Source organism: Oryctolagus cuniculus, chromosome 3 (assembly GCF_964237555.1).
Source record: "Oryctolagus cuniculus chromosome 3, mOryCun1.1, whole genome shotgun sequence".
NCBI lineage: Eukaryota > Metazoa > Chordata > Mammalia > Lagomorpha > Leporidae > Oryctolagus > Oryctolagus cuniculus.
In genome coordinates, this window is record NC_091434.1 from 158,810,826 (window position 1) to 158,836,621 (window position 25,796).

General features: G+C 40.6%; 1 protein-coding gene across 11 annotated transcripts in view; it reads right to left on the reverse strand.

The window, feature by feature from the left end:
• Nucleotides 1–25,796, reverse strand: part of CADPS2 (calcium dependent secretion activator 2) — a 665,654-nt gene that overhangs the window by 472,226 nt on the left and 167,632 nt on the right. The window lies entirely within an intron of this gene.

Genomic DNA, 25,796 nt, shown 5'->3' on the forward strand with positions numbered 1-25,796 from the left:
TCAGTGCAGCTCTGGCTATTGTGGCCATAAGGGAGTGGGCCAGCAGATGGAAGACCTCTCTCTCTTTCTCTCTGCTTCTCTGTGGCTCTGCCTTTCAAGTAAATAAATAAATCTTTAAGAAAATAAATTTTAAAAATTCATTGAAAATGGAATAAAAAAAGATTAATTTTGGTGCAAAAAATGAAATCCATGTATAATTTTTCATAATTCACATTTTCTAAGAATTTTTAAATGCATGTACTTCACAATTTTGAAACAAAATAAACATTTTAAATCCATTTTCATGTATATATATATATATATATCAAGATGAATAGATACAAGTTTATCGATATATCAAGTCAAAAACCTCAACTACATTTATTAACAAGTATAAAAGGTTAATTATGTAATATGCAACAGGTAATTATGTACTTCTAAGAAATCCCTAGCATATACATAATACATATACACATTTTAAAAATAAGCGTTCATATCTTTTAAGAAATAAGTACCATTTTCTTCATTTTGCAGCATCCCTTCTTAGAAAATTTATATATACTTCCTTTTGATATTTTTCTGCATGTGTTAAAAACAATTATAATTTACTTTTTCCCCTCTTGCAAAGCTTGTCCATATCTCTCAAATTATAAGATGTTGGAGGGTAGGACTTTGCCATTTTCCTTTTTATGACTACAGGGCCTAGCATATCAAGTTTTTTTAAAGATTTATTTGTTTATTTGAAAGGGTTACAGAGAGAAAGGGGGGGGGGGGCTTCCATCCACTGGTTTATTCCCTAAATGGCCACAATGTCCGGAGTTGAAATGATTTGAAGCCAGGAGTCAGAAGCTCCCTGCAGGTCTCCCATGTAGGTGCAGGAGCCCAAGGACTTGGGCCATCTTCTACTACTTTCCCAGGCCATAGCAGAGAGTTGTATTGGAAGAAGCGCAGCTGGGACTAGAACAGGTACCCACATGGGACACTGACACTGCAGGCAGTGGCCTTATCCACTATGCACAGCGTTGAACCCAGTCCACTGATTTTTATAAAGTCCATTATTACTTGATTTGATAATGATAAAGGTGATTTTTCTATAATGAATAAGGAGCTCTATTGTTTCTTATATCCCATCCAGGAGCAACTCCAGAAGCATCTACTCAATACCTACATTACTGACTCTCCCACTGATTCATTCAAGCATTTGTGAAGAATAACTGTGTGTACAGTACCAGATGCTGGGGCTAGAGCAGGAATCAGGGAAGCACAATTTCCTGTTCTTGAGCATCTTTCATTCTGTGTATATAGGGATTCAACATGAGGTCAAGGTTATATCTTACCCAAGGATCTGACACTTTGATGTAACAAATACTCTAAAAAAGTATGAAGTAAATGCCAAAGAAGCACAGTGCCTTCATCTGTTCAGCTTGCTATAACAAAATGCCATACATTAGGTGGCTGGTAAATAACAGAAATCTATTCTGCAGAGTTCTGGAGACTGGGAGGTCCAAAATAAAGGCAGATTTGATATCTGGCTCGCAGATGGTACCTTCTTGCAGTTTTCTTATGATATGAGGGGGTGTCTCTTGGATTTTTTTTATACTAGTGCTAATCCTATTCACATGGGCTTGGCCCCATGATCTAATCACCTCCAAAGGCCTTACACCTCCTAGTACTATCACCTTGGAGTTAAGATTTCAACATCCCAAAGGGGATGTGAATTTTTAGATTTAGCAAACAGAAGAATAAATCCTGCTCCAAGATGAGGCAGCTTTGTCAATACACAGTTCTGACTTCCTTAGGAACCATTTTCCCTTGTACACTTTACACAATTCAAAGTAAAGCAGCCTAGAAGTGTGTTTTTGGCACTGGAGTTAAGATGCCTCTTGGGACACCTGCATCCCAAGTCTCAGCTCTACTTCTGATGCCAGCTTCCCCTAATACACACCCTGGGAGGCAGTAGATGACAGCTCAAGTGTTTGGGTCTCTGCCACCCAAGTAGAAAACTCAGGTAAGTTCTAGGCTCCTTGATTCAGCGTGGCTCAGCCTGGGCTGCTGTGAGAATCTGGAGAGTGCACCAACAGATGAAAAATATCTACATGTCTATATATTCCTCTCTCCTCCCTTATCTTTCAAATAAATAAATAAATATTATTTTTGAAAAAAAATAGAGCACATTTTTTTTTTCATAGCCAAAGTCTTAGCTCTCATGGAACTTTTAAACTTCACATTTAAAAACAAACCCCCACTTTACAGAATTCTTTATAGCTGGTTTCCTTAGTTTTATCATGGACTGAAACAGTTAAATTCCACAAGTTTAATTCATTCCTAAGCTAGACTCCTTGAATTTCAATCCTGTACCTACATTAGCATTGCAGCCTTGAGCAGGTCACCTAAACTTTTATGTATTAATTTCCTTATCTGTTAAGCAGGGATCATAATAGTACCAAATTTTTAGGACTCTTCTGAGGATTAAAAAACACAACGCACAGTATATAAAGCACCTAGAACACTGGCTCATATTGACATATGTTAACCAGATTGATATATGTTAACCACCGAGAGAGACAGAGACAGAGAGAGGGAGAGAGAGAGAGAGAGAGAGAGAGAGACAGGGAGAGGGAGAGGGAGAGGGAGGGGGGGGAGGGAGAGGGAGAGAGGGGGAGAGAGGGGGAGAGAGGGGGAGAGAGGGGGAGAGAGGGAGCACACCTCCACACACTGGTTCACTCCCCATATGGCCATAACAGCCATGGTTGGTTCACTCCCCATATGGCCACAACAGCCATGGTTGGGCCAGTATAAAGCCAGGAGCCAGGAGCCAGGAACTTCATCCAGGTCTCCCATGTGGGTGGCAGAGCCCAAACATTTGGGTCACCTTCCATTGCTTTTCCCAGGCCATTAGCAGGGATCTGGATCAGAAATGGAACAGCCAGGACACTAACTGGCACCTATATGGATGCTGGCATCACATATAAGTCATTATACCACAACATCAATCCCTTATCATTATCTTTATATCACAGCCCTATTTATTTCACCAGGAAAGAATGATGTCAAAGTCTGGAAGAGACTGTCTCAATCACATAACTCTAAAGAAGTCTCTTTTTTTTGAACTTTTATTTAATGAATATAAATTTCCAAAGTACTGAATATGGATTATAATGGCTTCCCCCCCATAACATCCCTCCAACACGCAACCCTCCCCTTCCCCACTCCCTCTCCCCTTTCATTCACATCAAGATTCATTTTTGATTCTCTTTATATACAGAAGATCAGTTTAGCATACATTAAGTAAAGATTTCAACAGTTTGCTCCCACACAGAAACATAAAGTGAAAAATACTGTTTGAGTACTAGTTATAGCATTAAATCTCAATGTACAGCACACTAAGGACAAAGATCCTACATGAGGAGTAAGTGCACAGGGACTCCTGTTGTTGACTTAACAAACTGACACTCTTGTTTATGGCATCAGTAATCACCCTAGGCTCTTGTCATCAGCTGCCAAGGCTATGGAAGCCCCCTGAGTTCACTGACTCTGATCATATTTAGACAAGGCCATGGTCAAAGTGGAAGTTCTCTCCTCCCTTCAGAGAAAGGTACCTCCTTCTTTGATGACCCATTTAAAGAAGTCTTTATGTTGACATAATGTATTGGTATCCATTTGAGTCAGTTTTCTATTACTTCAACAAAAAGCCCAAGACAAGCTACTTATGTAGGAAGGAGGCTTAATTTGGCTCATGGCTTTGGAAGGCACAGGCCAAGAGTGGGCAGCCCCATTTGTTTGGCATTTGGTGATGGTAGAGCCCTGAGGTAGCACAGAGCATCACACGGGAAAAGGATACCACACGTCTGTGTCTCTCATAATGAAGTCACCATAATTTGATCACGGCGGCTGCAACCTAAGCCAGTCTAATCCCTTTCCAAAGGTCCCACCGTGGACTAAATTTCCATCAACTTAGAACCATTAAAATAAGATTTTTGAGGCAAAGCCTTTAACATGGGCCCCTGGGAGAGACACACAAACTAACATCCAGACAACAGCAGTACCACTTATATGAGTGGAGCATTCCCAGTCTCAAACCCAGAAATACGAAGTTTCCAAACTCAAACTTTCTGAGCATCAACATGATGTCACAGGTGGAAAATTCCATATCTGACCTCAAGTGAGGGGTTGCACTCAAACATAGTCACACTCGAAATACTGTTTAAAATTACCTTCAGGTATGTGTCTAAGATTTAAAGAAAGCAGATTATTATCACTTGAGAGAGCAAAACTATATAATCTACATTTAGGGAAAAAAACTAGCTTAGGAAAGAGTGGTGAATTCTTGTTGTTCTAGTTGGTGACTATTTAACACAGAAGGTTATATAGTCAACCCTCAAGAACTGTGGGTTTAGCAAAAACTGCTACATTATTGTTAATGTGTACCATGTAGCTGGGCCTAGGATGGATGCCTCTGTACTAAACATGTATAGATTTTGTTTTGCTTATCATCATTCTATTAACAATACAATACAAGAGTATTCACATAACATTTGCACTATATCAGTTATTATAAGTTATGTTATGGAGTGATGACTTTAATTACATAGGAAGTTACTGGCATACAGCCCAGTGGTTAAATCCACACTTGGAATGTCCTCATTACATACCAGAATGCCTGGTTTGAGTCCCCTCTACCCCACTTCCCATCCAGCTTCCTGCTAATGTAACTCTGGAAGGTTACAGGTGATAGTCATGTACTTGGGTCTTCTGCAACCCACATGGGAGACTGGATGGGTTCTGTCTCCTGGCTTCAGCATGGCCCAGCCCTGGATAATGCAGGGATCTGGGGAGTGAAACTGTTGATGGAAAATGTCTGTCTCTGGCTGTCTCTGTCTCTCTCTGTCTTCCTCTGTTTTCTCTCTTCTCCTCCCCAACTTTCAAATAAAATGAAATTAAATAAAAATTTTAAAATACACAGGTAGACCTTAATGGATTACATGCAAATACTATGCTATTATATAAGGAAGTTGAGCATTCTTGGTTTGGTATCTGCAGGGGCTCCTGGAACTAACCCCCTATGCATACCAAGGAATAAGTGTACTAACAGATTAGGTTTGTAGTATGATTGATAGTTCAAATATACCAACAGAGAAAGTGAGATGGGTAACCTAGAAATAAATGTGAGTGGTAGTCTCTACCTACAAGTACATAAAGGTGACACAGTATTCACTGTTTCTATCCTCTACAGTTTTTGAATTGTTTCTATAATCTTAAATTTTTAGCTTAATTTTCTATATCTCACTATACCTATAAAAGTACTTCAAAAAGTTCCTGGAAAATGAAATTTGAGTTTATTTTGCTAAAAAAAAAACTTTTTAAATCCATGCATATTAATTTCAAAAATCTTCATTTACACATGTGTACATTTTACTTTCTTTGGTAACTTTCTCTGTTTTTAAAGATTTATTTATTTATTTGTAAAGCGTTACAGAGAAAGGGAGAAGGATGTAGGGAGGGAGAGGGAGAGAAAGAGGGAGAGGGAGGGAGGGAGAGACATGGAGAGAGAGAGAGGGAGATATCTTCCATCTACTGGTTCACTCCCCAGATGGCTATAACAGCCAGGACTGGCCCAAGCCAAAGCCAGGAGCCAGAAGCTTCTTCCAGGTCTCACACATGATTGGCAGGGGCCCAAATACTTGGGCCATTTCTCTGCTGCTTCCTCCCAGGCCATTACCAGAGAGCTGGATCACAAGTGGAGCAGCCAGGACATAAAGCAGCACCGATAAGAGATGCTAGCATCAACAGCAGTGGTTTAATCTGCTATGCCACAATGCCAGCCCCAGTTTCTCTTTTTTAATACTTTATTCTTTTTTAAAAAAAATTATTCAAAAGTCAGATTTACGCAGAGAGAGAAGGAGAGGCAAAGAGAGAGAGAGAGGTCTTCTATCCGCTGGTTCACTTCCCAATCAGCCGCAACGGCTGGAGCTGCGCCAATCCGAAGCCAGGAGCCAGGAGCCTCCTCCAGGTCTCCCACGTGGGTGCAGGGGCCCACATCCTCCACTGCCCTCCAAGGCCATAGCAGAGAGTTGGATAGGAAGTAGAGCAGCCAGGACTCAAACCAGTACCCATATGGGATGCTGGCACTGCAGGCAGCAGCCTCACATGCTACACCACAGCACCGGGTCCAGTACTTTATTATAAGTCATTTCACACAATCATGCTGTATGATCATAAGAAAAAAAAATTTAGGGGTGATCCATGGTATATTGAAAGCAATGAGTAACAGAAAATTGTTTTACTTTCTGCTTTTTACAATTTTGTCTCAACAAAGACACATATACAAGTTAGGTCACTAGATGTAAGGAACAGATTAAAAGAAGTCTGGACTAATAGTCATGTCATACACATGAATAATTCTCTTTACTCTCAATGTAATTAGTATAGGGTTTTACAAATTGCATTATCTAATATTTAAAGAATAGTACTGTTATAATTTGTTGAATTATAGTAACTTGCGAATGTTACCAAAATTAATAAGCTTCAATTCAACTATTTACTGAATGCACACTTAGCACTTGATCTTACCTAAAATTCACTATAACGCAACGAAGTGTCAGAATCGCATTTTATAAATGAGAAAACTGAAGACAAGCAAGTAATCTGTCAGATATACAGCTAGTCAAGCAGATGAGCCAGGATTCCACCCCAATGTCTATCTGAATGCCTCATAGCCCAGATACCTCTGTTTTTCATAACTAGGTCCAGATGTGTAATTATTTTCCATATTGGATACTGGCCAAGAACAACATTTTCAATGCTGAGTTAATCCCCACTTTCTTTTTAAAAAAAAAAATACTTAATACCCCTAAGTCACTACAGGAAATGCATTGTCAGAGTTTTCCAAAAAGCACCAGCTATGATTCCATCTGTAATATCTGGAACACTATTTATTTTCCAATTATGCACATAGCTATTTTATTCTTTATCAGAAAAGTAACTGCAGAAGACTCAGTTGAATTAGTGGGTCCTTGTTGCTTCTGAAAACCGTAAAGATGTGATATAAAACGAAAGAAAAACAAAACTCAGATATTCATCCTCCAACTTAATGAATCCTCACATGTCAGATACATTTTCCTTTCCTGGAGCTGTTGTAACAAAGTACCACAGGCAAAGCTGCTTCACACAACAACAATTTAGCCTCTCTCAGTTTGAGGCTAAAGTCCAAAATTAAGGTGCTGACAGGTTGATCCCTACTGCAGGTCCTGAGCCACAATCCCTCCTGGGCTTCTCTCCGTGCTGCTGGTGATTGCCAGCAATCCCTCCTGTTCTTTCCTTTGTAGGTACATGGCTCCACTCTCTGCCACAAACCAAGGAAGCCACAAATGGTTACACACAGCAAGAGCTGGAAAAAGCCAGGAAGTCTCTGATAGAGCTGGTAGGAGCATAGCCCTCCTTCTGACACCACAATCTCAGACATCTGGTCTCCAGAACAGTGAGAGAATTCAACTCTCTGTTTTAAGCCAACTTGTTCATGGCAATTTTTCATAGCAACGCCAATAAACAAATATGGTTTACTGGTCAGTTGGGTTTCCTGTTGTTGGAACTGTTATTCATATCTCTCACATACAGGAGTTTTGTGTACATCTTAGATTTTAAGTCTGTGTTGGTTGTAAATATTGCCATTTCCTTTCTTTCTCTGTTTTGGGTACCACTGCTTCTACTGTGGGCTGATAGGGCCACATAACACCATCTCCTGAATGAGATTTCTCATCTCCAGCACCCAGTAACCATAGCCTGTGGACAAGCCACATGGATCCACATTTGGCTCCTCTGCAACTCACAGATTTCTGTGCTTTTCAATTTAAAAGCAGCAAATATTTTCTACCTATGCCTTAAAAATGTGAAAAGGGTCTCTCTTCCATATATAGTCCAAATTGAAGTCACACTCCTTGGAATATGGTCTGGCGTCCATAGTTCTGCTTCTTAAAAGAGAAGTGCTTTCCAGTGGTTAGTGGCCCTCATGTGCCATGGTCATAACTCTCCCTGGTATAAGGCTTAAAACCTCTCATGCAGTCCACAGAAGGAAAAAACAAAGCCAATTGTACAAACACAAAATGAACCTCAGCACAAAGCTGTAGTCAAACTCCACATGCTCTGTTTTGGGGAAGGTGCCACTGACACATAAACTCACCCACTCCGGCCCTAACAGAAACAAAATTGAAACTAATACCGTTTATTGGTCAGTTGTGTTTCCCTATAAATTCATGTTCCCCCAGATTTTTTTAAAAAGATTTATTTATTTATTTGAGAGGTCTTCCACCCAGTGGTTCAATTCCCAAATGTCTGCAACAGCTGGAGCTGGGCCAATCCAAAGCCAGGAGCTTTTTCTGGGTCTCCCACACAGGTGCAGGGGCCCATGCACTTGGGTCATTCTCTGCTACTTTCTCAGGCCATAGCAGAGAACTGGATCTGAAGAGGAGCAGCCAAGATTCAAACCAGTACCCATATGGGATACTAGCACTGCAGCCATTGGCCCACTACAACACAGCACCAGCCCTGTTCCCTTAGATTTTACTAAGGACCAAATCTTTTACTCACCATTTAATATGGAAGACTGCAACAAGTTTTTTTCCCCATAAATCTGCAGAAGAGGACAAAATCTGATACTTTTAAATTACTAAAAGAGAATATTTCAAATGTCCTCATAAGAAATGATAAGTCCATGAACTGACAGAATACTGATTAATTATGATAAGTCCATTCTCATCACATAAATACCCCAACTTTATATAACTAATTTGTAAATTAAACACAGAAAATAGGGGCCAAGGTTGTGACACAGTGGGTTAAGTTGCTGCCTGCGATGCTGGAATCCCTTATGAGCATTGATTCAAGTTCTCGCTGAACCACTCTGATCCAGCTCCCTAATACTGCACCTGTGGAAGATGACTCATGTGTTTGGGTCCCTGCCACCTACATGGGAGACCCAGATGGAGTTCCAGCTGGTAGCCCAGCCCCAGCCATTGTGGCCATTGGGGAACAAACCAGGGAATAGAAGATGTATTTCTCTCTCTCTCTGCCCCATCAACTCTGCCTTTCCAATAAATGAATAAATTACGTGTGTGTGTGTGTGTGTGTGTGTGTGTATATATAAATTTAAAAGCTTATCTGAAGTAATGGTAGTCTACAGTCTATATAGTCTATACAGTCACTCAGTATGACTATTCATGTATGTTCCCATAGAAATATTTATTTTATGAAATGTGCCTTCCCCAAAAACCCCAATGAGTTATTCTCTAACATATGGCATTTGTACTATGCTACCCGACACATGAAACAACTGAGACCCAAGACTTTTTAAATAAGAGATGATGGACTGAAACCTGCCTCTTTAATGCTATGGTTCATACACCCTCAAGTACACTGCCAGACCAAAGAAATCATCTACCTTTCTCAGGGCAAGCCAATCTCCTCCCACCCTCATTTCTACCAAAAAAGTAGGCAAATGCCACCAGTATCTCCATTCCCAGAGAAATTCCCTTTTAAAGCCTACAGTCTGAAAAACAGGGCGAGGGGTCTCCCAGCCAGCAGAAAGCTCCAAAGAAAGGCAAATAGACCTGGTTTGTCCTTCCAATCTCATCCATCAGGTGAGTCACTGGACAAGGGAATCCAAGGAAGAGAGGAGCCCTGGGAATTGATTATTCTACTGTAGTGATCAGGGAATGGGAACAGAAATGGGAAAATCTATAAATGAGAAAATAGCTTCCAAATGAACTGGAATTTAGCACCTACTTGGAATGTGAACATGTCTTTAATTCTACTGGAACACAAAATAAAATCTCAAGTGTTGACAATCTCTGTAACACACATATATTTTATCTGATTCTATTTTTTTTTTTTTGACAGGCAAAGCGGACAGTGAGAGAGAGACAGAAAGGTCTTCCTTTACCGTTGGTTCACCCTCCAATGGCTGCTACAGCTGGCACACCTCGCTGACCCGAAGCCAGGAGATAGGTGCTTCTTCTGGTCTCCCATGTGGGTGTAGGGATCAAGCACTTGGGCCATCCTCCACTGCACTCCCGGGCCACAGCAGAGAGCTGGACTAGAAGGGCAACCAGGACAGAATCTGGTGCCCCGACCAGGACTAGAACCCGGTGTGCCAGCGCTGCAGGTGGAGGGTTAGCCTACTGAGCCACAGTGCCAGCCTCTTATCTGATTTTCTATACCGCACCCCTAACTTTGCTGCTTAAGAAAACTAGAATGAACTAAATGCCAAAATAAAGATTCTATGCTCTTTGGGTGAGTAATACTTACTAATATATCTTCTCTTTGAACAGGATATGACTGATTCTATAGCTTATTTTCAACATATGTGGAATTATCTATCATGTCTTTTTAAAAATCATTTTGAGTTAGTTTCTCAAATAGGCTTGTCAAAACCTAATTAAGAAGTTATCTCCTCTTCTCAGTTTGGTCTCACCATGTAGAAAAGATGACAGATACTTGGTAACAATGCCTGAGTAGTCTGGCAGCTTCAGAAACGTGTAAATCGAGGGCACACACACGCACACACACACCACACAGACTATAAAAGTTGTCAATAAACAGGAACATTAAATGGAAAAGACCACATAAAAATTACTAAACACATTTCAAGACATATTTGCATTTTTAAAAAATGACAAGATCTTCTTCACGCAGTGAATGTTGACTACAAATGACTTACATTATGATATTGCTTGGATTTTTCTATCTAGAAGTTATATTGGAACTGAAAAGGTAATAACCACTATTTACACCCCAAAATAGTTACAAAAAAGTAACTTAAAAAATCAGGGAGGGCAAACAACACTCTAATGTAGAAAATTTTCTCATAATATGACACTAACTGAAATCATCCCATCCTTCCTTAGCTAATGTGCCTAATATTTAAGAACAAATTTTACAGAGGACACAATTATTTTCATTATGCTGTGAAATTCCTAGACAGAAAATACTGAAATACTATTTAACTATTCTAGTACAAGAGGAATATATTTTTATATATATATATATATCATCTTTTACATTTCCTCTATTTTTAAAAAATTGATTTGAAAGCCAAAGAGACAGAGAGATTTTCAACTTGTTGCTACACTCCCCAAAGGCCCACCACAGCATGGGACAAGAGCCAGGAACTCAATTCAGGTTTCTCACATGGGTGGCAGGAACCCAGATACTTGAGCCATCACCTGCTACCTCCCAGAGTGTGCATTAGCAGGAAGCTGGAACCGGGAGTGGAGCTGGGACTCAAACTCCAGCATGCCAGTATGGAATACAAACACTCTAAGCAGCATCAACCACTGCATCAAATACCCTACCCTCTTTTTTTTTTTTTTTTTTTTTTTTCAAAAAGTCACGTTTCAATTTTGCTAAGTTAGAAACTTTGTATGTGTGGTTTATGTGATTATCATTACAAAATTCAACCAGGACCTTTTAATCTGACAATTCAAAGAACTTCCTATCAACACTCTCCATTATATTGCTATATATCTGTATGTGCTAAGACATGGAAAAATCATAGAAAGGGACAGGAAGGTAGGAAGGCATAATATGGGGGAGGGAGGAGAGAAGTGGATGGAGGGAGGAGGAAGGGACAGAGAGAGAGGAGGAGTAGAAGGCAGGAGAGCAAGGTTAGGGTTAGCTGTCTAGAAGACATGACTGGTGAGCTCAGTGTTACAGGACAGGTAGACTTCTCTGGTAGATAAGGGTAGCCAGAGCCTTCTAAACAAAGGAAAAAGTAATGCAAAACAAGTTGTATGCTGTATATTCAAGGAACCATCGTTTTTTTCCATTGCTCATGTTAAGTGTGTATAAGGAAATTTAGTGAAATGATGATAGAAAAGCTGCCAGAGAACTGATCAAACAGGGTCATGCTAAGGCCTTTATAATCCAAGAACTACAACACAATACTTAAAGGAAGAACCACATACTGTGGCATATAGAAGCTGAAGCACTAGCCACTGAATGCCTTTGAGTGGAAGATGTCATGGGCCAAGGCCTCTGATTACCAGCTAGTTTGGGACGACAGTGAATCAAAACAACAGAAAGAATTAGTTTTTCAGAGAAAATCTGGACAGCAGTCAACAGTCACAGTGGACAACATCCTGCTTCATTCTCTAAGCCGGAAGCTGTGGTTTGGATATGGTTACCGTGTTCCCCAAAGGTTCCAACCTTGTTCAGGTCAACAGAGGGTGATGTTGGGAGGTGTTGGACGGTTACAGGATGGAGTGTAGTGTGACACTTTATGGCCTAGGGGACGTTGCCCTCAGAAGGAAGTACAGTAATTCTTGTGAGACCCTCAGTTCTCCCAAGAGGGCTGTTATAAAAAAAAGCACTCCCAGCCTCTTTCCAGACTCTGGCTTCCTAATGGTTATGTGATCTCTCATAACCTACCTTGCACCTACCTGTTCCCTCCACACCATCTCCCAGGGGCTCCTCAGCAAGGCCAACATCAACCATGTCCTTAAACTTCCAGAACTAGGAGCTGAATAAATGTCTTTTCTTAATAAATTACCCAGCCCCATGTATTTTATTATAATAATAAAATATGGGTGATTTACACCAGCTTTTGTAGGATGTACTATATGTATGGTAACAATGACACTTATTTTTTTCAATAATAAAACTTTCACGGACTGCCATCCTATGCCATATAAGTGTACAAAGTTTTGAAAAAGTAAAGGAAAAGCCAAGGTATGAATCCCTCTGCATTACATGGACTCTCAGCCCCAGTTGAACACTCCTGATAGGTACAGGCAAGCCAAGTCTTCAGCATGGGAGGAGGCCATGGTCACCACAGGAGCCCTAGGGCCAGAAAGACTGACGCAGGGAGGTCCTCAGAGGCAGGAAAGACGACAGGATTGGTGGGGAGGGTGGAGTATAGGGGTGGTATAGGAATGAGGGGGCACGTCAGCCTGATGCAGACAGTTGTGTATGAGGAGAGCAACTTGCAAGTCTCCAAACAAAGCCCCTCCTCTGTTCTCTGGAGCTTACTCAAGTCAACCACTTCCTCTGATTCTCCTTGTTTAAGAAGGTAGGGGGCCAGGTTCACACCGGGGCTACCACCTGAGTGACTGGAGTGCACAATGAAGTCAATTTATACAACAAAGGCAGAGGAGGCAGAAGGAGAGGTGCAAGGGAGATTGGCAGAAAGAGAGAACGCTGGCGCTGGCTACTCTCCCTTTTTCTTCCCAAATTGCATGGACAAAGGTTAAGTGTATTTAATCCCTATCGTCCTGAAGCGTTTTTCATCCATTTATAATCATAACTGGTTTACCACTCTGCCCATGCTACTGCAATTAGCTGTACATATAATTTTATAAGAAAAATAGATTCATTGGTGTGGGAATTAAATTCCTCTTTGTGACATAGAAATATTTAGAACAGAGAAATCGAGCTAAAATCTCAGTCAAGGTAAAATCTCAGCAGTATATGAAGGATTAAATATATTCCAAAGTGACTGAAAAAAATCATAAAAGTACAAAATCATTGCATACTGCTTCACCAAAATCTCACACACATTAAACGCCACTGGGAAAAGGATAAAATACTTTTCTGCAACTATTAGTTGTGATTAAAAAAAAAAAGCTCATATAAGCCATCTCAAATAGAAAGGAACTTGCTCAAAAAAAGAGTTTTTGCAACAGAAGGCTACAGTTATTAAAGTTTCCTAAACATTATCCTTGAATTAAACACCGTATGGCCTCCTTGTAATTTTGGAGCACTGGACTATTCCATTTCCACACAACCAGTGGATACTTGAATGTCGGTTATGTAGAAATTAAGCAAATACAACTGCCACACCAAAGATGTCAATCAGTCCTAAGTCATCCCAGAGTGAACTAAAATAGTAAAACAGTAAGTGTATGTGTATGATGTGGTGAAAACAACACAATGTTATTTAATTAAATAATACTAGCAAGTATAATTTCTAAACATGATTTGAGAAGACATGCCAAATATTTGGAAACAAAATTAAGAACACACAGGAAGGATATTAGTATTCTCGTAAATGTATATTCTTAAATATATCTTGGGAGTAATTAAGGTTTAATTATAAAAGTGTGAAAGATGACTTAAGTCTGTGCATGCAGACCCTTTAGGGTCTTTCAATATACCTAAAAATCATATACCTGCTGGAACTATGCTGAAAGTGAATCACTTAGACTCTGAAAATAGGATTTTACAATATTGCTCCCACACATAAAACCACCCATCAGGGATATCAAATAGAATTTATTACTGTTGTTTTGAAAACTCTTAGGTTTATTTGCATGAATCAAAAAATGTCAAATATTGGCAGTTTCCTAGGTTCAACCTAAAAATTATCATTTGAAAAATAACCTGTGCAGGGTATCATTGAACTTAATAAGATGTAATATTCACATCTTCATGTGAAATTCACATTTCAATGTTTAAGTACGCAATATTTTCATTTTCAGCTAAGTGCCAACAATTCAAGTCCTCTAGTTTTGTGCCACACAGAAAGGAAAACTGTAAGAGATGGATATGGTCTTAGTACCCAACTCCAAGTTGGTAAAGAGATCAAGGACAGTTTTAATAAGTAGCTGCTTATACATCTGTCTTTCGCAGAAGATTCTGAAGTCAAGGACCTCACCATATTTATCTTCATATTTCCATTACTTTATATTTATATGAGGCAGAATCTACCTAGCACCCTAAACAGATATTTAATTAGATGAATTATTTTTTTTTAATCTGAGAGAGAAACACACCGTGGCAGACAGCAGGGGGCAGGGCAGGGAGGCATCAATGGCGGAAGGTAAGGAGAGGGAAAGAAAGGAAACTCCTATCCCGTGAGTCACTCCCAAATGTCTACAACTGTCCAAACTCAATCCAGGTGTCTCACATGAGTGTCAGGAGCTCAAATACTTGAGCCATCATTGCTGCTTCCCAGGGTCTCCACTGGCAAGGAGCTGGAACAGGGACTGGAACTCAGGTACCATGATATGGGACACAGTTAAGCATTCTCACTGGTGACTTAACTACTAGGCCAAACACATAAATTGATAATTTAATTTAGGGCCTGCTGTATGTTCATAACATTAAAAATCATGATTCCCTGCTCTGAATGAGCTTAAAATTGTGAGAAAGCAATACTGATGTCAATGTACTGTAAGTACTGAATTGTGCAAAATCATAGCAGACACTTGTAGGAAAGCAATGTTCCAGTAATAGTAATAATGGCAGCTCACCTTTAGCTCGGGCCTAGCGATTCAAATTTATTAACTGGCTTAATCTTCAATCACATCATTGTCTCCAGTTAAGCAAGTTCCAGGAGTCACACAGATCTAGAATTCCATCCGAAGCAGACAAAACGCACAATGGTTTCCTCCATGTTTAAAATCTACTTCCTCTGGGATGAAGATTTCATAAGTCCTGAGAGTCAGAGATTTCTAACCATTTTCACAGCCTGGACTGGTAAGCAGTCTACTGAAGCTCATGGGTCCCTTCTCGAGATTATACAAATAAATCCACAGGATTGCAAAGGAAGGCCTTTATAATACCTATATTTAAAAACATGTGTGTGCTAGAGCACTATGTTTCTTCAGTACTCCTTAGATAAATGTAACCAGGGGATCTGTACAAGGGCACTGTGGGCTCAGCAGTCCATGAACATAAACTATATTTTGAGACAGCTGTAGTAAAATATAACAAAATACAAAAATGTATGTCTTCATTGGTGACAAAGCCACAGGAACTGCTGGTAGAACTGAGGTTTGCTGTCTACACTCAGTGTAAGTGAAGGCTGAATTTCAGTTAGAGGTTAGTGAAAATAAAGATTGACTGGATTCACATCCATGAATTCTACCCAGATTAAAAACGCCAGTGCCAAATGTAGCTGTTCAGTTTCTCCCTGGAACCAACCCTTCTTTTCCACCAGCACTCACCATGGTCCACCCTCCTGTCTTGGTTCTGCACAGTAAGAGAATGCCTTAGTCCTTACTATAGCACAGCGTACTTAGCAGCCAAGAAAGTCCATGTGCTCTGGGGTACCTGGATAACACCTCACAGGAAGTGGATCTCTATAAAATAAATGCACGTGATTTTATACATATCATCTCCTTATTGGTAAAAATAGCAGGCATCTCCCAAATACTCATTTCCCCCAAATAAAGCTATTAATCAAGACACCAATCTTATCAACTCACCTGCTCTACCGCCCTAAATAGAAGTCCCATCACAAACCTGGACTCATGTTCAAAAGAATACTAACCCCAGTGATCTTATTTAAATATGGTTCTCCCTTCTAGAGGAACCTGCAGTGACAATAATTAATATTTTTTAATAAAAAAAAAAGACTGGAGCCAGTGTCGTGTAGTGGATAAAACCACCACCTGCAATGTCAGCATCCTATATGGGCACTGGTTTGAGTTCTAGCTATTCCACTTCCGATCCAGCTCCCTGCTATGGCCTGGGAAAGCAGTAGAAGATGGCCCAAGTCCTTGGGCCCCTGCACCCATGTGGGAGACCCAGAAGAAGATCCAGGTTCCTGGCTACGGATCGGCCCAGCTATGGCCATTGTCACCATTTGGGGAGTGAACCAGTGCATGGAAGACCTCTCTCTCTCTGTAACTCTGCCTTTAAAATAAATAAATAATAAATCTTTAAAAAAATTAAAATAAAATATAAATAGACCATGTCTTTCATATGGTTATGGATAAGCATTTTGACAGTAATCAATGTAAAAATAATTAAATGTTATAAGCTAAACAAGTAATGTACAAAGAAACAGAAAATCAATGACTATCTTAAATGTCTTTCCTATTGAAATTGTTTTATGCTTTATGCTTTTCAAGAGCTCTTTTATCCATTTTATGACGAAGGTCTTAGTAGCCATTGTGACTGTCTCTCAAGATGTCATCTCTGAAGAAAAAAAAATAAGGAGAAGCTTTAAAAATAGAAACTTATGGTAAAAAGTACTACTGAGTAAGTCTGACAGAAGCAGAAGAAGTGCATTTAATGGACTCGAGAGTGACATGAAGACATAAAATCTTGACTCTTTCAGGATCACAAACTCAGGGAAATTGAGCATTTACCCCTGGAAAATTCTAGAACTCACATAATGAAGAAAATTGTGAGTCCTAAAATCTGGAAGAACTTATTTATTCCCCCAAAAAAGTTATCCACATAAGATAGCATCTGCCTAATGAGGTTGACAACTAATTTTTTGGTATTCAAAGAAATGGTACTTAGCCTTAAGCAGGCAACATAATTAAAATAAAATAAATGAAAGTTAACAACTTCTTAAGGGTAGGCATTTAAAGTTATAGCACACTTCCCTAATGAAGAAGGAATATCCTTATAAAAGCAAATCTGAGGCCAAATGTCCCTCAGAAAGCTCTGACAGTGACCCTGCTTAGAGGCCCTCTTAGCACTAACCTGGTATTTTCCCTCAAAGAGAAATGGCTTTGCTGACCAAGAGAGTTCAGTGAAAGAATCAAGAGTGTCTGAGAGCTGTTACAAACACTCCCTTGAAAGATTTATAAACAGACATGACTGTAAACTCTTCCTGAATCATGGCACCAGGCCAAGTATAAAAAGACTGGCATAGCACAAAAATGCTTATCTCAGCTCCGCCTATGCCCTACCATTGACAGGCCTTAGCCCCATCTGAGCATCTCCGTCGTTGGGGCTGGGAATTAGGGAAGGCTACACGCTTCTGCTCTTGGTGGACCTGGCTTGGGTGAGATTTCTAGGTCATTGGCTAAATGGGGAACTGTCACTCGGTCTCTGCAGCCACAGCCCACCTGCAAAGATGCAACGTTCTTGCTGTAAAAATGCAGAAGCAGAGGAAGACAGAAGATGCAGGTGTAGCCCTACTCGCTGCTACCAACAGCTAGGTGGGCGTGAAAAATCCACAATCTCAGTTTCTTCTAAAAGTTTTTAAAGAAAAAGGAAGAAAATGTTCAAACAGTTTCCTCAGTTATCTTCAAGCAACACAATTCAATCTATGCATTGCCCAGTCTTCAATAATAAAACGGATGCTCTCAAGAATGTGGGTGACCACGGAATACAAACACAGATAGGGTGAACCCAGACACCTTCCACAGAAAGGAATCTCAAATTTGAAAACACACTTTCCTGATTCCTACAGAACACTTAATTTCAAAGGCCACCATTACAATATAAGAAAATACGGGGTGAACTACAACAGTCAATACCAAAAATAAGAAATACAATGTGATCTGCAGGGCTCAATGCAAATTTAAAACCTCACATCTAGTTACTGGTTACTGGATTTCATTTATCAATGTGCTGACCTTTTTCTATCCCCTCCTGCTACATGGCTACCAATCTTGCTTTACTGAGTGATCATCAGTTCACCATGAAAAAAATCAGGCCATGGGGTCAGTGCCGTGGCTCACTTGGCTAATCCTCCGCCTGTGGCGCCGGCATCCCATATAGGTGCCGGGTTCTGGTTCCGGTTGCTCCTCTTCCAGTCCAGCTCTCTGCTGTGGCCCGGGAGTGCAGTGGAGGATGGCCCAAGTACTTGATCCCTGCACCTGCATGGAATACCAGGGGAACCCGGAACAGGTATTTCCTCGTTCCTCGGGAAGAAGCTGACTGCTAAAGGTAAATTCTTTGGTATTCTGGACTAAGAAGTCAAGAATGGTCACAAAGACTCCAGCACTGGGGCCTGGAAATGTGTCCTGAAGGTAAAGGATTAAGCCATGGACCTTTTTATGTCCTTTTACCTTGTAGAGATATAAGACCATGTAAGATGAGGAAAAGGAGACATACAGAGGAACAAATGCTAACACTCAGAGATCTGTGTGTTTGGAAAGAGCTTCAGAGATTATCTTTCCCTTCTGTGGGAGGGGAAGCAGGTCCATAGCACAGAGTGAGTTACACAAATGCACGGATCCTTGTGTGGAATTCAAGCCTCAGAGCTATTCAACTGGAATGCAGGGAAGCAGGAAGAAACATGACACTAAGCACTGTCACCAATGACCTAAGAACAAGAAAACAGAATCCCACCTGGAACATGAAAGGAACATGTAGACCATTCTACCATGGCAGGAAAGGAGTAAGTATCAGAGGTAAGGACATGCACAAAAAGTGAATGCAAACAGCAAAAAACAAAACTGAAGAAAACAACTGCAGCACCATAAAGGGCTAATAGTCTACTTGGTGTATAAATAATACCTATCAATCTGTATTTAAATGATAAACACCCAGGAGCCAGCTTCCTGGCACAGCAGTGGCACAACCATCACCCAGTAATACCACCTGCAAAAACTTACCCAAGACAATCAATCAACTCAAGAATATGAATGATCAGTGCCAGCATTGTGGCACAGCGGGTTAAGCTGACACCTGTGAAGCTGGCCTCCCATGTGGGCACAAGTTCACTGCCTGGATGCTCCACTTCTGATCCAACTCCCTGCTGTTGCCTGGGAAAAGCTGTGAAAGATGGCCCCAGTGTTTGAGTTACTGCCACCCACGAAGGAGACTCAGGCAAAGCTCCTGGCTCCTGGCTTTGGCCTGGCCAGAATCAATCCACAAATCTACAAACAACTGATCTTTAACAAAGGAGGTAAAATCAAACCCTGGAACAAGAACAGTCTATAGAACAAATGGTGCTGGGAAAACTGGATCTCCACATGCAGAAGTATGAAACTAGAACCTTACCTTACACCTTCCACAAAAATCCACTCAGAATGGAACAAGAATCTACACCTATGACCCAATACCACCAAATTACTACAGAAGAATACTGGGGGGACTCTGCAAGATACTGGCATAGACAAAGACTTCTTGGAAAAGACCGCAGTAGCACAGACAATGGGATTATAACAAGCTTAGAAGCTTTGCACTCCAAAAGAAACACTCAGCAAAGTGAAGAGGCAACTGACAAAATGGGACAAGATATCTGCAACTATGCAACAAATAAAAGGTTAAGAACCGTGATCTATAAAGAGCTCAAGAATAAACAACAACAAAACAAACAATCCAGTTAATAAATGGGCAAAGGATTTAAACAGGTATTTTTCAATAGAAGAAATTCAAATGGCCAACAGACACTTGAAAAAATGCTCAGAATCACTAGCCATCAGGGAAACGCAAATTAAAACCACAGTGTGTTTCACCTCACTCCAGTTAGAATGACTCTCATATACAAATCAACAAATAACAAATGCTAGTAAGGACGTGGGGGGAAAGTTACCGCAATCCACTGTTTGTTGAAATGCAAACTGGTGCAGCCACTGTGGAAGGCAGTATGGAGATATCTCAGAAATCTGAATACAGACCTACCACATGATCCAGCCATCCCTCTCCTGAGAATTTACCCAAACCAAAAGAAATCAACATCTTAAAGAGTTATCTGCACACGCATGTTCATTGCAGCACAATTCACAATAGCTAAAATATGGAATCAACTCAGATTGCTAGATAAAGAAATTATGGGACAGTGGCTAAGATCCTGCCTGGGATGCTCACATCCCATATCAGAGCACTTGGTTGCAGTCCTACAACTCCAAGCCAGGTACCTGCTAACATGTATCCTGGGAGGCAGCATATGGTGACTCAATAACTTAGATCTTTGCCACCTATGTGAGAAAGTCAGACTGAATTCTGGGCTCCTAGCTTCAGTCAAGCCCAGACCTGGCTGTTGCAGCCATTTGAGGAGTGAAACAGTAGACGGAAGACCTCCCTCTCACTTCTTCTCCACCTTTCAAATAAAAATAACAATAATTTTAAAGAATGTGATAGAAATGCTATTGTATATGAAAATCATTAATACCTCTGCAGTACATGTTTTATGTAACATATTGATAGTATTTACGGTATATTCTAAAACTGACAGAGACACACAAATACACACATGCCCACACACCAAAAAAAAACACATATAAACACCCAGAACCATTTAATCCTGGAACAAGCCAATTTAAAGGAATGATTTACCTTCCAAAAAATGAATTTACCATAAAGCAATGTTTGAAGTTATATAATGCTGAGACAAATGTTATACCTCATATTAAAATCTCAGGTATTAAAAATAGTGAAATAAATAAAAAATCTGAAAATAAAATGGGCTAAGGATATGTCACTAACTCTTACTTGCCTACAGAATTTACAGACCAACAATCAAGATGGAAAAGACTATTCATACAATCATTCAAGAAATAGTATTTATGGGAGTTGGCATTGTGGTACACCTACATGGGAGACCTAAATGGAGCTGCTGGTTTCAGCCTGGCTGTTGCACACATTTGAGGCACTTGGGGAGTTAACAAGCAGATAAAGTTCCTCTTTCTCTCTGTCTCTCGCTCCCTCTCCACCCCCATACTCTGCCTTTCAAATCATGTATTTTTTTTTTTTTTTTTGACAGGCAGAGTGGACAGTGAGAGAGAGAGACAGAGAGAAAGGTCTTCCTTTGCCGTTGGTTCACCCTCCAATGGCCGCCACAGCTGGCACGCTGCGGCTGGCGCACCGCGCTGATCCGATGGCAGGAGCCAGGTACTTATCCTGGTCTCCCTTGGGGTGCAGGGCCCAAGCACTTGGGCCATCCTCCACTGCACTCCCTGGCCACAGCAGAGAGCTGGCCTGGAAGAGGGGCAACCGGGACAGAATCCGGCTCCCCGACCAGGACTAGAACCCGGTGTGCTGGCGCCACAAGGCGGAGGATTAGCCTAGTGAGCCGCGGCGCCGGCTGCCTTTCAAATCAGTAAATAAATAACTCTTTAAAACAAATGGCATTTATGAATCTAAAAGAAAGGAAAAAGAATAATAGCAAAACAATTTTGGGAGAATTACATCCCAAGAATATGAAGCTATATTTTCAATTTAATTGCTAAAACCCATTTGTTAGGATTTTTCCTATATATACAATGATGCTCAAAAAAAATAAAAACGAGAATTAAAAGAAAATTGAGTAAAAAACTGGAATTCACTCTTACAAAGGATCTTCAGAAAGTTCATGAAAGATGTTATGAAAAAACTATGCATGCATCTGAAAAACTTTGACTGAAAATAAATTTAATTGTTGTCAAACTTTTTGAATTACCATAATAATAAAATGCATAGTATACTACATAAACAGAGTTCTTTACTACCAAGTATTCTACAGTGTACATAATTGCATGTGCTGTATACTGATTGGTAGCACAGCAGGTTTGTTCACACCAATATCACCACAATCATGTGAGCAATGTGTTACATTACAATGTTACCAGAGCACAATGCCACTAGGTGACCTGAATTTTTCAGCTCCACTACGGGAACACTGACTGAAATATCATTACACGTTACAAAACTGTAATTTGTGGGTGTGGGGAGCAACTCGGACTAGACTAAGTTACTGGAATTAAGACTTATTCTATGCATCTGCTCTCCCACAATATGGCGCTGGGAGAGGAGGAAACAGCTTCTACACAGCTGCCTCTCGCCAACTTGAGTGATGACCTGCAGGAGCTGATCCTGCTCCTGATTGGAGGAGAGCAGCGTACTCGGCGTGTGGGTAGCAGAGTTGGGATTGGTGGAAGAGGACTATAAAGGAGAAGAGAGACAACATGCACCAGGAACATCCAGATAACATCTGAGCAGCCCCCGAGAGAGCCGGCCGGCAGTGTGCCGCTCCCCCGCGGAAGTGGGGAAAGTGGCAGGGGGAACCGCCCTTCCATGGATGTGGAAGGGACGGCAGCCAACCCGGGAAGAACCAGCAGCAAACCTGGGGAGGGCCGAGCAGACAAAAGAACAGCACAGGGTCCTGTGTCATTCCTCCACGAAGAGGGGGAGTGACAGTGGGTAACAACACTTGGCAGTTACTACAAGGAGATATTAGAATAAAAATTATATATTTTTGGTATCTATTAAAAAAACACTGCATAAGCAATACTAAGAGAGACTACTAGCATTGTTGGCTATAACCAAACATGCAAAAACTAATCCTAAAAAGTAGAATGGCTTTAATGGAAAAAAATTGAGAAGCAACTTTTTTACCTTAGTTATTTTTTCAAAAAAAAAAAAAACAAAAAACAAAGCAAATGTACTTACTCACTCAGGAACCTGCTGAGTACCAACTGTATGCCTCCTGGAATACAGTAACTGCTCAAATGTAATTAAGAATATAGCCTCCATGTATATCATTATTATCATCACAAATCTCAGCATCACAGTCTCTGGAAATACTACCTAGCAAACAGAAAACCCTTGCTCATCTAGTCAAACCAACCTCTTCAAAGCTTACATCCCTTTCTGTAATACTCCTAGCAAGTAACAATCTAACTCTACTGATTGGTAATCCACCAGTTGCAGGAAAGTCATGAGGTGCACTTGAAAGTACAGATTCTGAAATTCTGATTCAGCAAAACGGGAAGAGCTACAAGAACTGTGTGTACAATCTGATTCCCAAGTGATGGGGAAGTGCCAGCCTGCTGGCACTTCTCCCCTAGTGACACTGCACTCACCAATCTACTGTTTGGAAACAGTGCAACTAAACTCCAGTTCAATTAGATTGAAATCTCTTCCTCCTTCAGTTTCTATTTGCATCCTACTTTTACTCCTTTTTTTTAAGATTTATTTATTTATTTGAAAGAATTACGGAGAGGCAGAGAGAGAGAGAGAGTGTGTGTGTGTGTGAGTCTTCCATCTGCTGGTTCACTCCTCAAATGGCCGCAATGCTGGAGCTGAGCCAATCTGAAGCCTGGAGCTTCTTCCAGGTCTCCCACACAGTTGCAGGGGCCCAAGTACTTGGGCTATCCTCTACTGCTCTCCTAGACCATACCAGAGAGCTGTATTGGAAGTGGAGTAGCTGGGATTCAAACCAGTGCCCATATGGGATGCCGGCACTGCAGGCAGCGACTTTACCATCTATGCCACAGCACTGGTCCCCTAGTTTTATTCTAAGGACAACCAACAACACAAGGCCACTCTGTATCCCAGCTAAAAATCTCAAGTTCCTTTATTTCAAATGTAATAACCTTGAATTTGTCTATATCTTCTTAGATATGATGCCCTAATGAGAATTCTCATGTAAAGGACAATGTGGATACTCTTTCCTTTATTAGTTAAGTTATCTTTATTGGTATAGATTGACGGTGTTAATCTCTAAACTGGCCACATAATACATTCACTTTTTATAAACATAATTTTGGAATAATTTTTTATTTACACAACATAAATACAAAAGAAAACTCCCTCATATCCTCATCCAATTTCAGTGTCCCTAAGGCTATCCTATCACACAGTAGGGTGAATTTCTCAAAACTAAAAATGAATTTAAAAGCTTCATTTTAAAAATTACATTTTCCTATAGAAATCACTTTCCTGAGTTACATTTTCTTCAGCCTGAACAGAGACATTTGACTTTTCTTTCATATTATTACATTGAAGAAAGTATAGGGCATTACATTCCATCATTTGTGATGCAGAGCAAGATTTTATCATGCCAAGCTCAGACTGCCAATATTTACAAGATGGGTGGATAGCCCTTTACTTGAGAAAGGTTTGAGGTCTTGTACTCCTTAATAAAGTGTGCAAGGCATTTCGTGCCACAGTTAAGATACGACTTAGGATATTCATATCCCATTCATATCCCATATCAGAATGCCTGGGTTAGAGTCTGTCGCTCCCCCTCTTCATGGAGGAACGACACAGGACCCTGCGCTGTTTTTTTGTCTGCTCGGCCCTCCCCAGGTTTGCTGCTGGTCCTTCCCGGGTTGGCTGCCAATCCCTCCACCTCCGTGGAGGGGCGGTTCCCCCTGCCACTTTCCCCACTTCCGCGGGGGAGCGGCACACCGCCGACCGGCTCTCTCGGGGGCTGCTCAGATGTTATCTGGATGTTCCTGGTGCATGTTGTCTCTCTCCTCCTTTATAGTCCTCTTCCACCAATCCCAACTCTGCTACCCACACGCCGAGTACGCTGCTCTCCTCCAATCAGGAGCAGGATCAGCTCCTGCAGGTCATCACTCAAGTTGGCGAGAGGCAGCTGTGTAGAAGTTGTTTACTCCTCTCCCAGCACCATACTGTGGGAGAGCAGATGCATAGAATAAGTCTTAATTCCAGTAACTTAGTCTAGTCTGAGTTGCTCCCCACAGAGTCCTAGCTCTACTTCTAATTGCAGCATCCTGCTAATGTGCAACCTGGGAGGCAAAAGTACTTGGGTCCATTGTGTGAGAACTAAATTGAGTTCTAAGCTCCTGGCTTCAGTTTGTCCCAGCCTTGGCTTCTGCAGGTATGTGGCAAGCAAACCAGCAAATAGAAGACTTTTCTCTGTCTCCCCTCCTTTTAAATGTTAAGAAAAGATGTTCTGAATTAAGTTCCATTTAGATAACTACTGCCCATAGCTGTACATCATACACAGTTTGTAAGTAAGACTTCCATATTGTCATCTAATTCAACTGGCTAAGTCTGGAGTATTGTGAACTTCCTTGGGTTTGCATTAAGTAACCTTCGATGTATATCACCAATTAATTATAAATCTAATCAATTATATGTACATCCAGTTATCATTCACATAAAAACTTTCCCTGCCTCAGCAAAGTTCAGACCCATTGTCTTTCCTCCACATTTTCCTTCTTGTGCTACTCTAATCAAGGAACTTGAAAAAGTTCAAGAAAAAGGGAATGTAAACAGATCAGTTTGTTTTGGCACAAAAGAATAGGAACTCTATACATACAAAGAGTATTCACAAAGTTCATGACAAATTTATAATATGAAAAACCTATGCATGGGCTTTTAAACCTTTTACACCAAAATAAACTTTTCATTCCAATTTTTTATGAGTTTTGTGAAGCACTTATGTATGTTTATAGGTCATG